The sequence below is a fragment of the Schistocerca gregaria genome, chromosome 4 (genome assembly GCF_023897955.1).
Source record: "Schistocerca gregaria isolate iqSchGreg1 chromosome 4, iqSchGreg1.2, whole genome shotgun sequence".
Taxonomy (NCBI): Eukaryota; Metazoa; Arthropoda; class Insecta; order Orthoptera; family Acrididae; genus Schistocerca; species Schistocerca gregaria.
In genome coordinates, this window is record NC_064923.1 from 342,072,398 (window position 1) to 342,087,553 (window position 15,156).

Below are 15,156 nucleotides of genomic sequence, written 5' to 3' on the forward strand. Positions count from 1 at the left end.
TATGGGGTGCCATTGGTTACACGTCTCGGCCACCTCTTGGTCGCACTGACAACACTTTGAACAGTGAACGTTGCATTTCAGATGTGTTACGACCCGTGGCTCAACTCTTCATTCGATCCCAGCGAAACCTTACATTTCAGGAGGATAATGCACGAATGAATGTTGCAGCCCCTGTACGGACCTATCTGGATATAGAAAATGTTCGACTGCTGCCCTGGCCAGCACATTCTCCAGATCTCTCACCAATTGAAAACGTCTGGTCAATGGTGACCCAGCAACTGGCTCGTCACAATACGCCAGTCACTACTCTTGATGAACTGTGGTATCGTGTTGAAGCTGTATGGGCAGCTGTACCTGTACACGCCATCCAAGCTCTGTTTGACTCAATGTCCAGGCGTATCAAGGCCTGTATTACGGCCAGAGGTGGTTGTTCTGGATACTGAATTCTCAGGATCTATGCACCCCAATTGCGTGAAGATGTAATCACTTGTTACTTCTAGTATAATACATTCGTCCAATAAATACCCGTTTGTCATCTGCATTTCTTCTTGGTGTAGCAATTTTAATGGCCAGTAGTGTATGTTACAATCTTCCTTGAATTACTTGAAATCTCTATCTTGTTCTGATAACAGTGGTCAGTTCCATGTGAGCCATGTTTTGGACCTTCATTGTGTCACATGACTCGGCGCTCAACCAGTTGCTCAACAGGATCGATGTCGGTATCGTTTCGGCCGTGACTCTTTGGTTCTGAAAAAAATGTACTTCATGCCGGTCAGTCCTCTCAACTTGTCTTTTACTGACACTGTTTAAATTTCTTTGCTTGTGCAAATTCATCTCTTTATTCTAAGCCATCTTAATATTCACACTGTGTAAGTCTACTGAAATCATTTCCTATGGTCCTCGGAATTGTGAATCCATCTCCTTAGAACGACGCATCCTCATGGTCTCATTACACAAAAGAAACCTATATCCAGTCCTAAATATTCTTGGATTCTCTAGTTTGTCATAATATGCCTCTTTTGTCCTTTCGTCCGTTGCTCGGTGTGCTTCTTACATTCTAATTCGTAACTGATATACATAATTACAATGATTACATCCACCCGTTTTTCCCTCTTTCTGTAAGATTTCTGGAATATTTACTTTTCTCCCTAAAATTTACTCAAACGGTGTGCTCATACTGCTATTATGTGGCGATGTGTTAAATACAATAGTACTATATGGAATCCACAGATCCTAGTCAGTGTGGTATTCTCTTATGAAGTATTGTAAGTATTCCACCAGTGCCCTATGAGTTGTCTCGGGTGAGTGAATTTCTGTGGTACGGATCATCTGATCCTTAGTAACTTACATACCCTCCTTATAAGCTTAGACACCTGGTCGGTCAACTGTACTGAAGAAACTCCATACTTTAACGCAATTTGTTCTCCACATTTTTGTGCCACTATCTTGGCGTGCTGTCTGTCGATTGGCACCAATAATCGCGAATACGCTCAAGTCATCTTGGGATATCAAGATCTATCGACCGTCAACTGTTGTATCTAATGTATGATGTCCATGATACATTTATTAGATACTGTCGTCAACACGTCTGTAATTACTTGAGGCATGTTTGTCCTGCTATGTGTGAACTTATTCCCTTGACATTTGTCACACTACCTAATCTATTCTTTTATATGTCTTCTCACGCATTTGCACTGCTTACAACTCCATACTGAGTCTAAGATTACGTGCATTCCTTGATTTCTTCCTAATTTGTTGTTATGCATTTCCTTCACAACTTCGGATTTTTTCGTCTGCGCTAAGTTTCTCAGTTTCTTTCTCCTGGTCTTCATCTGCCACAACCACTCTTACGTGTCCTATTATTTCACTTATATCCTGTACAGCATCAGACTGCATTCGACATAAAGCATCTGCATTTGCAACCGAGCTTTCCGAGTTTGTACATAATGTCATCAGAATACTTCGTCCTCCATTTTATTAAGCTTGATGATCGACCTTTGGCATTCAGAATCCATGTATGTGGCTTACGGTTTGTTACTATGGTGAAATGTCTCCCATAGACATATTGCCTTAAGTACCTTGTGTCCTATACAACTGCTAAGTACTCCTACTCAGTCACATAATAATTCCCTTCAGTCTTTTTCCGTGACAGTGAAGCAAAGGTGATTGGTATATCTGTGTCAGTCTTCTCTTCTGACAGGACTGCTCCCCACGCCTCTCCACTGGCATCCATTGTTATTATAAACGGTTTCGCGAAATCTGTGTAGGCCAATATGACAGGAGTTACTGATCTCGCTCTCAGTTTTTCAAATGCCGCCTGCTGCTGATCTACTCATTCGTATGGAACTTTAGTATTCATCAGTTTCTGTAATGATTCAAAATTTTACTCAATTCTGGAATGAACTATTGTATTGTAATGTATGTTAACCTGGGGTCTAGAAACGACGGAGAGGTTGTCCCCGCCACAGTCGCAGTGGTCCACAATCCCACAACGACCACCGCAGTCCACCCCTCCGCCGTCCCACACCGAACCACTCTTTCAGGGTTATTGTGCGGTTCGGCTTCCGGTGGACCCCCAGAGCGAAGTCTCACACCAGACTAGTGTAACCCCTATGTTTGCGTGGTAGAGTAATAGTGGTGTACGCGTACGTAGAGAACTTGTTTGCGCAGCAATCGCCGACATAGTGTAACTGAGGCGGAATAAGAGGAACCAGCCTGCATTCGCCGAGGCAGACGGAAAACCGACTAAAAACCATCCACTGGTTGGCCGACTTACCGGACCTCGACACAAGTCCGCCGGGCGGATTCCTGCCAGGGACCAGGTGGTCCTTCCCAATCCGCAAAGCCGTGCGTTAGAACGCACGGTTAAACGGGCGGTCTTGGAATCAACAAACAGTAATATCTAGCAAGACTTAGATACCCATTTTATTCCTTCGTGGATTCTGGAACCGGAAAGCCCTCTACCTTGTCCGCATTATGTTCTTCTACCTCCACAACTTTATCTGTTATTTTACACCCTTACAAATATTACCTCCTTTCTCAGGAATTAGCAGTTCTCTGTCTGTAGCCTTAGCCTGTGTCTCCTTGATCTATTCAAGATTTCCTAAAGTTTCTCATTGTTGTTTGTTGTGGTCTTCAGTCCTGAGACTGGTTTGATGCACCTCTCCATGCTACTCTATCCTGTGCAAGCTTCTTCATCTCCCAGTACCTACTGCAACCTACAACCTTCTGGATCTGCTTAGTGTATTCATCTCTTGGTCTCCCTATACGATTTTTACCCTCCACGCTGCCCTCCAATACTAAATTGGTGATCCCTTGATGCCTCAGAACATTTCCTACCAACCGATCCCTTCTTCTAGTCAACTTGTGCCACAAACTTCTCTTCTCCCCAATCCTACTCAATACTTCCTCATTTGTTATGTGATCTACATATCTAATCTTTAGCATTCTTCTGTAGCACCACATTTCAAAAGCTTCTGTTCTCTTCTTGTCCAAACAATTTATCGTCCATGTTTCACTTCCATACATGGCTACACTCCATACAAATACTTTCAAAAGTGACTTCCTGACACTTAAGTCTATACTCGATGTTAACAAATTTCTCTTCTTCAGAAACGCTTTCCTTGCCATTGCCAGTCTACTTTTTATATCTTCTTTACTTCGACAATCATCAGTTATTTTCTTCCCCAAATAGCAAAACTCCTTCACTACTTTAAGTGTCTCATTTCCTAATCTAATTCCCTCAGCATCACCCGACTTAATTTGACTACATTCCATTATCCTCGTTTTGCTTTTGTTGGTGTTCATCTTATATCCTCCTTTCAAGACACTATCCATCCAGTTCAACTGCTCCTCCAAGTCATTTGCTGTCTCTGACAGAATTATGATGTCATCGGCGAACCTCAAAGTTTTTAATTCTTCTCCATGGATTTTAATACCTACTCCAAATTTTTCTTTTGTTTCCTTCACTGCTTGCTCAATATACAGATTGAATAACCCTGTCTCACTCCCTTCCCAACCACTGCTTCCCTTTCATGTCCCTCGACTCTTATAACTACCATCTGGTTTCTGTACAAATTGTAAATAGCCTTTCGCTCCCTGTATTTTACCCCTGCCACCTTCAGAATTTGAAAGAGAGTATTCCAGTCAACATTGTCAAAAACTTTCTCTAAGTCTACAAATGCTGGAAACGTAGGTTTGCCCTTCCTTAATCTAGCTTCTAAGATAAGTCGTAGGGTTAGTATTGCCTCACGTGTTTCAACATTTCTACAGAATCCCAACTGATCTTCCCCGAGATCGGCTTCTACTAGTTTTTCCATTGGTCTGTAAAGAATTCGCGTTAGTATTTTGAAGATGTGACTTATTAAACTGATAGTTCGGCAATTTTCACATCTGTCAACACCTGCTTTCTTTGGGATTGGAATTATTATATTCTTCTTGAAGTCTGAGGGTATTTCGCCTGTTTCATACATCTTGTTCACCAGATGGTAGAGTTTTGTCAGGACTGGCTCTCCCAAGGCCGTCAGTAGTTCTAATGGAATGTTGTCTGCTCCGGGGGCCTTGTTTCGACTCAGGTCTTTCAGTGCTCTGTCAAACTCTTCACGCAGTATCGTGTCTCCCATTTCATCTTCATGTACAAACTCTTCCATTTCCATAATATTGTCCTCAAGTACATCACACTTGTATAGACCCTCTATATAATCCTTCCACCCTTCTGCTTTCCCTTCTTTGCTTAGAACTGAGTTTCCATCTAGCAGTATTGCGAATGCAACAATTTGTGTCTGATCTGTAATTGGTACCTTCTTTAGCACAACTGCTGTGCTTTTGTACTCACAGTTCTGATAATTTGCACATAATGTTGTCTTTTCTATGTGTGCTGGTTCCATGAGAACTTGACTGTCCATAGGTAAAGTGGAGAAACATTTGGCTTCGCCAGCTAGTCCAGTTTTTCACTCATTCTGCTGACAGCAAAAGTTCCCCCACTGAAATTTCCTTAAATTTTCTATAGCCTGTTACGAATCTCTATTACACTATTCCACTGGCCCCTCATTATTTCAATTCTAACAATACAGTTACCTTACATGGCCTTTGCCTTTCAATAGTTCTATCATCATTAGATAGTTTCTCTGTTTGCTCTTGCAATACTGTCTTCCGTATTTCTATTATTCTTTATGGAAGTAAATTCACGAACTCCCGTTGGTGCTCTGGCAGTATCGGGAATGCATACTTTGCTGTACGTATATGGCAATTTGTTACTTTCTAAATAAATTGCATCGCAATATGCACCAGAAAGTTTTCTTTCCTCCCCTTTATTCAAATTATTAGTTTCGATAGCCTCTCTAACATGGGGTATGTGATTGCTGTACACATCCACAACGCTTCTTGCTTCCTTTACTGTTCAGGTTGGTGTTACTTCCTCTAAAGGTTTGACACATACTTTTACAGCGCTCATGTTACCCTCGGCTTCATTAAGTGCAGTGTGGATACATTGCCATTGTTCTATTTGTACAATAGATTTATTTATGTAAAACATGTTTTTCGTTACTGGGATTCGACCCTTTCTCCGCAAATCCTACAAAATTTCTTCTTTAGGATCTATTCTCATGTTACTTTCTGGTGGCAAACTATTCTGCCTTAAAGATAACTCATCACTGATCGTCTTACGACTTGCTGTTAATCTGCATACCTTACTTCTTCCATCGTTCTGTGACATTTAATAATTTGTTTTATTTCTCTCTTATGCGAAGATTCATTTTGGCATCTATTATTCTCATTTATTGCCATATTCGTTGCATTCTGACTCACAAATCATCTCAAAACAGACCTCCTTCCGTTACTTATAGTTTTTCGGTTATCAATTAGTTCATTTCCATTAACCATGGTTGATATGCGACCCGTAGGTTTCCTTGAACTTCTGATTTTATTTCTGTCTCGGGACTGTCAGCAGTGGAATATTTAGACCCTGTAACCTAGTCGTCTTCTCACCATAATGAATGACAACGTGTTGCTTCTTCAGGAAGTTGCTTTCTGCTACCGTCATATGTCATATCCAATCCTTTTCCTGTGACATGCATCTCGTTCTTCATTGGCACTTTCCGTATTACTGATAACTGCCGATATGTTCTTACCAATGAGTCCACCGTACATTGCATCACACATTTCAGTCTACAGATGCCTTCCCTGCTGATATGCCTCCTTTCGTGAGCCTGTCTTCCTGTATGTGCACGAGTATCTATTACTAACCATAACTAGCTTCGTAATTTCTAACAATAAGCCATCATAATTTCGTTCTTTCGTTCGCCGTCTATGACTGCAACTTCAGCTTTCAGCCAGTGTGTCATGGTAACTGCTTTGTCATAGACAATCTTAGTTTCAGTTTCTATTTGTGGATATGGTCACTAATTTTTCGTTGGACTGAGGTCTACTTTGCCCGTAACAGCTCTGTCTGTTACACTTCCGTGTTTTAGTGTTTTACAACTCATTGCTTGATGCCTTTTTCTTTTGGACTTCCCAGAAACTTTTATTATTATTATTATTATTATTATTATTATTATTATGTATACCTATGTGCCTTGGTACATCGCAGTGATAACGAGGATTGAGGAAGCTCTTGGCTTCTTCTGTCTTCACACCTACCATTACACATCATACCCTTAGCTTCCTATCTGGCTTCCACAGTATTTAGCCAAGTGACACTTACCCACAATTACTGCATTTGCCTATTGTGTTACTCTGATATTCCTCCTGTGGACGGCCGCCGTTGTCTAGCGGTTCTAGGCGCTCAGTCCGGAACCGCGCGACTGCTACGGTCGCAGGTTCGAATCCTGCCTCGGGCATGGATGTGTTTGATGTCCTTAGGTTAGTTAGGTTTAGGTAGTTCTAAGTTCTAGGGGACTGATGACCACAGATGATAAGTCCCATTGTGCTCAGAGCCATTTGAACCATTTGAACCTCCTGTGTTACTCTGATATTCAAATTAGAGTCCTTACAAACCATTATCTGCAAGCCACCTTTTCTCCTTTATGAGTAACAACACACATTTTTCTTGTGACGTTACTTCCATTGTGTCACCTTGAGACGTTCCATGACCTCTTTTGCATTCCGCCTCTCATTTTCATCACTTTTGTTGATGTTTTATGTAATTGCACAGCGGTAACAGGCCAAATAAAGTTATTGTAATGACAGTAGTTGTACTGAGAGCTCCAAATACTTTTCACTTGATTCCTAGGCATGTTGGGTTACTTCCCTGGGTGGTCTGTGTGAGGCGTGCACCAGAGGACACAGCTCACTGCGTTTCCCATTGGGGGCTGCACTTCTCTGAATACTGAGACGGTCGTACATCAATGGGCTTAAGCACCTGGCGGAACGACTGACGTCGGTCGAGTTTCGCCTATTGTTTGCAGGGCGAAACGACATGTGAGGGGTCTGAGTGTCGCCACAGCTTATGTGTTTACCGTTCTGGCGCGTTCGGAACGAAGACTGCTGGCGCCGACTGACTACATTGTCCTCATGATTCTGAGAATACTTGCTCTGCTGAGTGCGCCTGGTTGGCGCTGGATGGCCAGTGGTCTAGGCATGTTGTTTTCGTAGCAAATTCAGTGCCATCAGCTGAATAGCAAGGCATGATTGGTCAACTTAAGCTGAGGCTTATATGGATATGGTGTCTGTTGTTTCGGACATGTCCGAAAGAGCAGACACCATTGAGGACCTGCAGCCATCTAGAACAAATTAGAATTATATTAATACCTTCAGCTGCTGACAGGCGTTGATATACACTCCTGGAAATTGAAATAAGAACACCGTGAATTCATTGTCCCAGGAAGGGGAAACTTTATTGACACATTCCTGGGGTCAGATACATCACATGATCGCACTGACAGAACCACAGGCACATAGACACAGGCAACAGAGCATGCACAATGTCGGCACTAGTACAGTGTATATCCATCTTTGGCAGCAATGCAGGCTGCTATTCTCCCATGGAGACGATCGTAGAGATGCTGGATGTAGTCCTGTGGAACGGCTTGCCATGCCATTTCCACCTGGCGCCTCAGTTGGACCAGCGTTCGTGCTGGACATGCAGACCGCGAGAGACGACGCTTCATCCAGTCCCAAACATGCTCAATGGGGGACAGATCCAGAGATCTTGCTGGCCAGGGTAGTTGACTTACAACTTCTAGAGCACGTTGTGTAGCACGGGATACATGCAGACGTGCATTGTCCTGTTGGAACAGCAAGTTCCCTTGCCGGTATAGGAATGGTAGAACTATGGGTTCGATGACGGTTTGGATGTACGGTGCACTATTCAGTGTCCCCTCGACGATCAACAGAGGTGTATGGCCAGTGTAGGAGATCGCTCCCCACACCATGATGCCGGGTGTTGGCCCTGTGTGCCTCGGTCGTATGCAGTCCTGATTGTGGCGCTCACCCGCACGGCGCCAAACACGCATACGACCATAATTGGCACCAAGGCAGAAGCGACTCTCATCGCTGAAGACGACACGTCTCCATTCGTCCCTCCATTCACGCCTGTCGCGACACCACTGGAGGCGGGCTGCACGATGTTGGGGCGTGAGCGGAAGACTGCCTAACGGTGTGCGGGACCGTAGCCCAGCTTCATGGAGACGGTTGCGAATGGTCCTCGCCGATACCCCAGAAGCAACAGTGTCCCTAATTTGCTGGGAAGTGGCGGTGCGGTCCCCTACGGCACTGCGTAGGATCCTACGGTCTTGGCGTGCACCCGTGCGTCGCTGCGGTCCGGTCTCAGGTCGACGGGCACCTGCACCTTCCGCCGACCACTGGCGACAACATCGATGTACTGTGGAGACCTCACGCCCCACGTGTTGAGCAATTCGGCGGTACGTCCACCCGGCCTCCCGCATGCCCACTATACGCCCTCGCTCAAGTCCGTCAACTGCACATACGGTTCACGTCCACGCTGTCGCGGCATGCTACCAGTGTTAAAGACCGCGATTGAGCTCTGTATGCCACGGCAAACTGGCTGACACTGACGGCGGCAGTGCACAAACGATGCGCAGCTAGCGCCATTCGACGGCCAACACCGCGGTTCCTGGTGTGTCCGCTGTGCCGTGCGTGTGATCATTGCTTGTACAGCCCTCTCGCAGTGTCCGGAGCAAGTATGGTGGGTCTGACACACCGGTGTCAATGTGTTCTTTTTTCCATTTCCAGGAGTGTATATATGAACAGGGTCAGGTGATAATGTGTGTGCCGACCAGGACTCGAACTCAGGATCTCCAGCTTACATGGCAGACCCTCTATCCATCTGAGCTACCACCTCCTGCTAGACCCACATTCTCACCTTGTATGTCCACACACTACATTCGTAGTGTCCCACTCCTACACGCTCGTTACTCATGGAAGACGTTCTTAACAAGTCCTGTAAGAGTGCAGGGAATACTCGTATGTGTGCATCAGCACAGAAGAAGAAGGTCATGGTCATTATTGCCAGAACTCTTATTCTGATAATGGTTCAGTATACCTTATTCTTTAACCTATGGTTTGTGTCGATAATCATGTTCCTTTCTGTTCTGATGTATAATAAATCTCATTGCGTTATTTAATCCACATATCATTTCGTAGATATATGTAGAATCCAATTTCCTGTTGTTTATTATGATAAAGTTCTCTTTTTTCTGAGTAGATAGTGATTTTTATTAAATTATTGAGCGTGTGAACTCCTTATTTTACCAACTAGCAGGGTCCACTATCATTTCCTTTCGTTACCGTTGTGCGCGTAATTAATTAGGTGGTAGATAAGGAGGGGGTCGAGTGCTTGTCCATTTCCCATGCAAAATTCGTCAGAATTAAAAAGGTACAAATTCTTCTCCACCCTGGCACCTTGCAACCTAAGCTACTTGGTTGACCCTGGCTTCGTACAATTGTCTGAATCCTGTTACTTACTAACCATGTACGAAGCAAGCCCCTCCTGAAGCTCGTAGCAGTTGTAAAGCACTTTGTAATTTTGGCCCCCTTGTCAGTCTAGTGAGTGCCTTATTAAATGATTTTTATAACTCGTCTATTCGATTTCCATATGATTCTTTCCTTTTCCTGTTTGTTACCTGGCCTTAAACATCTAACACGTGTAAAAAACCGTGTGTGTGTTTATCTGAATTATTTCATTTCGAGTATTGTCTTCACTTGTTCCGTTTTATGGCGGATCCCATGTAATTAATTTCGCCGTAGCTTCTTCTCTAAATTTGGATTTTCTCGTACTGAAATAGCAACAGTTTATCATCTGCCTTCAAAATTGTATTCTCAGTTAATTCCTTAAGTTCTTACTTAAATCCAGCAAATAGCTTGTTTACTAATACAAGAGCATCCTTCACACTGATGTTCCTAACTTCTGAACTACTAGCTGAGGTCGTCTTACAAAGTATGTTCAGAGTCTTATAACAGTTCATGTTGTTGCTTGCCTAAGGTCTTTGCACTGGTGATCCTGTAGTTCTTCTGGTTTCACTCGCAGTTGATTCTACAAGGATTTCTTCCTCTCCAGGACTCTCCTGCTACTTGTCTGGCCTAGAAAACATCACCAAGTTTCAGCTGGGCTCTCAGGATGGCTTCTGCATCTTTTGACCTCTTCCACACGCCCTGGCAGCCGACCTTCGAAGGACTGATTGCAGTAGTCTATCTCCTTCTATTCTTTTATCCGACGCACTACTCAGGAATGCCTCTCTCCACGCTCCTCACACATATGGCACCAAATTTTCATGTCATACTCTAGCACAGCTCCTGTCATTAAGTTGGGTGATGGCGTGAATCCATTGGGCAATCAGAACATTGACGAACGTATTTTTATCGATGTCTGAGGTCTGCTAAGTCACCTTCAAAGGCGTAGAGGACGATAATCTACTTGACTGCTTACTTCAGATAGTTCTGGAAGGGAGAGAATAAGGATGCAAACGCTTCAAGACTCATTTCAAAAACAATTTATTTGCCCAACAGTTTAACATTATTCTTACATTTGCAGTATATCTTTGAAAATCAATGAGAACGCCCTACCAGCCATGTGTGAATGCTCTGAAAAGCTAATCATTTGCATATAACAGCATCTACTTCCTGTCGGTTAACTTTCGCGTCTGTAGCACGACATCTTCGTGGTGTAGCAATTTTAATGGCTAGTAGTGTACTAAGGCCTATGGTCTGTTGGCCGTGAAAGCAGCGGAGGCAGCCAGAAATATTTGTGTTATGTATGGAGGTAACGCCACTGGGTACAGCACAGCAAGAAAATGTTTTTCTCGTTTTAAGAAGGTTCGTTTTGACATTGGTTGAGTTTTGATGAAGAACATTTGAACACATTAATCCACAATGATACAAATCAGCGTATTCGAGAACTGACAAATGAGATGTACTATGATCATTCCACGATCGTGCGACAGTTGTCTCCAACGGAGAAGGTTAAAAAAATCGAGTATATGGGTACAGCAAGCTCTAAACCAAAATAAAAAAAAAAAAAAAAACTGCGGGTTGCCATATGTGCATCTCTGCTCGTCATCAATTGACTCGTGAATAACAGCAACCATTCCTACCTTCTGTCATTACTGGTGACGAGAAATGGTGACTTTACGCTAACATAAGAAAAAGTAAAAATAATTGAGCCTCCCCCGCACAAAGGCCAGCGCTCGTCCACAAAAGAAAATGTTATGCATCTGATGGAGCAGCGACGGTGTGCTGTACTGCGAATTGCTTCCCCTGCGTGTAACCGTCAGTGCTGACATTTGTTGTCAACAACTGAGACGTCTTACAGAGGCAATCCAAGAACAACGACCAGGAAGGATGAACGAAGTGATGCTACTCCACGAGATCGCCCACCCAAGTTCTGCTAGACCGACAAAAAGCAGTGTGCAGGGGTTGGGTTGGGAAGTAATTCCGTACCCGTTTTATTCACCTAACCCTGCACCCTCAGATTTTCGCCTTTTCCACACCCTATCGAATAACCAAGGAACTTCCTTTCCGGATGAAAGTACGCTCCGAACATCTTTCGACATGTTCTTCGTGATTTCTACAGTTGCGAAATCAAAAAGTTAACCCAGAATTGGAAAACTGTTGCAAACAGTGAAGTGGAATATACTGTTGGTGACTAAATGCTCTGTTACGTGTGGCTGTTGTGTTTATCCAACTTGTGGAGAAACTCTACCATCTTATACAAAACTCAACATAGATCTCTTGTATGATTTTATGTCTTTTATATTATTCAAATTAAAACATTCTCGAAATTCTAGGAATATCTGGGACTGATATTGCCAGTATCAATGTCAATAACATGCAAAAAACGTGGAGATTCTCTAGTCCCAGAGTGAATAAACTATCTATACACATAATAATGTTTGACGGAAAGCTCAGGATCGAGTCCTAATCGCATGTGACCAACTTTTTTAAACAGAATATATTGATTTTTATTATATCTTTAACCTTTATGATCAAGTTGTAAGGTTTAATTCCTTGGAATAAATTGCAGTTTAGAATTCTGTTTAATCTAAGTTTCCTTGGTAAATGCAAGCCAAAAATTCTCGTTCCATGAACGTGGATAGATATGCTACAGTTTAAGTTTTTAATAATTTCCTGATTGTGCATCATGGATTAGCAAAAATTGTAAGACGTCCATGATTAAGGAATTTGTTGCTAGCCCACTCGAGCAAATGTAATTTCGATGGATTGCTCGCGCTGCCTGCGATATGTAAGCTATAAGAGAATCTCAGACCAAAGAGCAGTGTTGTATGCAGTAGGAACTGTGTAGCAGTAGGAGTAAGCAGTTGAAAGCAAGCTGTCTGGTGTATCTGGTGGCTGGGCCGGTAGCGGGGAGCGATGGCCGAGCCTGAGCGATATAATATAAGGTAAAAGCAGCCTTGCGCATATGTACTATTGTTATGTCAGGCCCCATGTAAACGTTTTTAAAAATCTCTTAATAATAATCTTTCTTATAAAAAAATTAGCTTTTGACAATCATTCATCTCAATTTAAAGAACTTACTAATTTCTCCAACCCATGGTCATCCCGATTATTGCATAGAGAAGTCAGTTGTTTCTTTTTATACGTGACAAATCTATCAGCCAGCATTGCACTCAGTTGTGCCAGAAAAATTTCTTATAGGAGCAGATATATACGCGTTATCCGGCGACCTTATTGAGGTAAGAATTTTCTATTTATTCAGAATGATCTTTCAGGGCCATGACGGAGCAATGCTGACGTCCAAAATTTACCAGTTTAAATTCACAGTCAATTATTGAAAAGTTGTAAGTTAGCCACAATTTTTTTTATTGAGAGATTAGTTAGATTATATTATTGATAGGTTACGCAATTTATTTATTGGGAGGTTACGGTAAATGTCAATGTTATAATTACATTTTTTACTGTTGGGAGGTTTCGGAACTTTTCTGTTGGGAGTTTACACTAAATGTGAATATTATTTATATTATTTTATACTGTGGGAAGGTTACAAAGTTAACAGAAGGTGATTTCTCTGGGGAGAATTCCAAAGCAAAACTGCAGATGCTTCACTTAACGTCTTTGTGTGGTTTTCTTACCGCAACTTCGACAAAATTACAAAATGGGTTTAATTAAACGTTATATTTGTTGGTCTCGCATTGACACGTAGGGTGCACTACGAAGGAGCAGAGAGCCGTGCAGTAGAGATGTAAGCAGGGAAGTTCTGACAGCGGCCAGGACTGATATCTGTTCTACCGAGTCCACTCGCGCGTGATGTGCTAACGATACGCAAGGCTGGTTACAGCGTAGGAAGCGAGCAGTCGGCCTGGGGCTGGAAACAATAGAGCGTTGCCCAGTGCCGGTTGGCAGCCCTGAGCCGGAAATTACGCGCACAGTTGGCGAGAGTGATGCGCGGAGTATATCGACAGCTGAATTCCGGGGATCCACCGCCGGCCGGCGCAGGCGGCGTCGCATTCGTCTCGGAGGCAGCCCTGGCCGGCGCCGGGTGGAAATGCGAACGGAAGGAGGGGAATAAACACAAAGCCGACCGGCTGCTGAGACGTATGCTGGAGGCTGGGGTCAGGTCCGTGAATCAGACGCAGCCGGCGGGGTGGAGACTTCCAGTTAGCGGGGGCACGACACTGGAGAATCGTAATTCAAGCAGCAACCCCTGATGAAGATCATAGCTGCAGGTCTATGAGGTTTACGTAGAGAAAAACAGTCCATACCTGAATGAAATTTTTGTTCACCTTAGTAAATAAGTACGTGCATCAAATGAGAGAGTGAGTGAGCTGCCAATGTCTATACCTTACAGAAGGTTTATATACTAGCCAGTCAAAGGCAAGCGGACCCCGATTAGTGGATATTAATATCGGGTATGTCCACTGTTCGCCCTTATCACGGTTTGAGCTCTACTGTGGACACCTTCAGTGAGTTGTGTGAAGTCTGTGGAGGAAAGACAGCCCATTCTTCGCCAAGACCCGAAACGAGGTTAGGTAATGATGGAAAACGCTATGATCTGTAGTGAAATCGATGTTCTGACTCGCCACAAAGTCTTCCAGTGCAAATCAGTTCGGGACTCTGGGCAGGCAAGTCCATTTCAGGAAAAGTATTCTGCACAAAGTATTGCATCACAGATGTTGCTTTACGACAGTGAGCTTTGTCGTGGTGATACGAACAATCGTTTCCCATCTATTCCGGTATAATACGGACCACACGATGCTATGAAACGTGTTCATATCCTTCCGCATTCACCGTTATCTTAAGAGCAGCGAAGGGACAGCATCCGAAATAATAATAACGGCACCATACCGCAACAACACGTCCTGTGTGCTTCACTATCGGCTCTACATATGATGGTAGGTAACATTCTCCAGATATTCGCCAAAACTGAAGCCTTCCATCGGATTTACACACAATATAGCATAATTAATCACAACATATCACTCGTTTCCTACCATCCACTGCTCAACCGTTCTTTACACTTCCTCAAACGTCGCTTTACACTGACTGCCTCATGAGAAGCTATGCTTTCTAACTGCCAACGCACATCTGCTAGACGGACTGCAGGTATCACTTTATAACTTATTGACTCCTTTCGCTGATTTCATGCGATTATTTACTATCACTTTCCACAATGGTTCCTGTCCATCAGTACAAGAGGTAAGCCTGGTCTTGATTTAGCTGTACGAGGTGCATTCAAGTTCTAAGGCC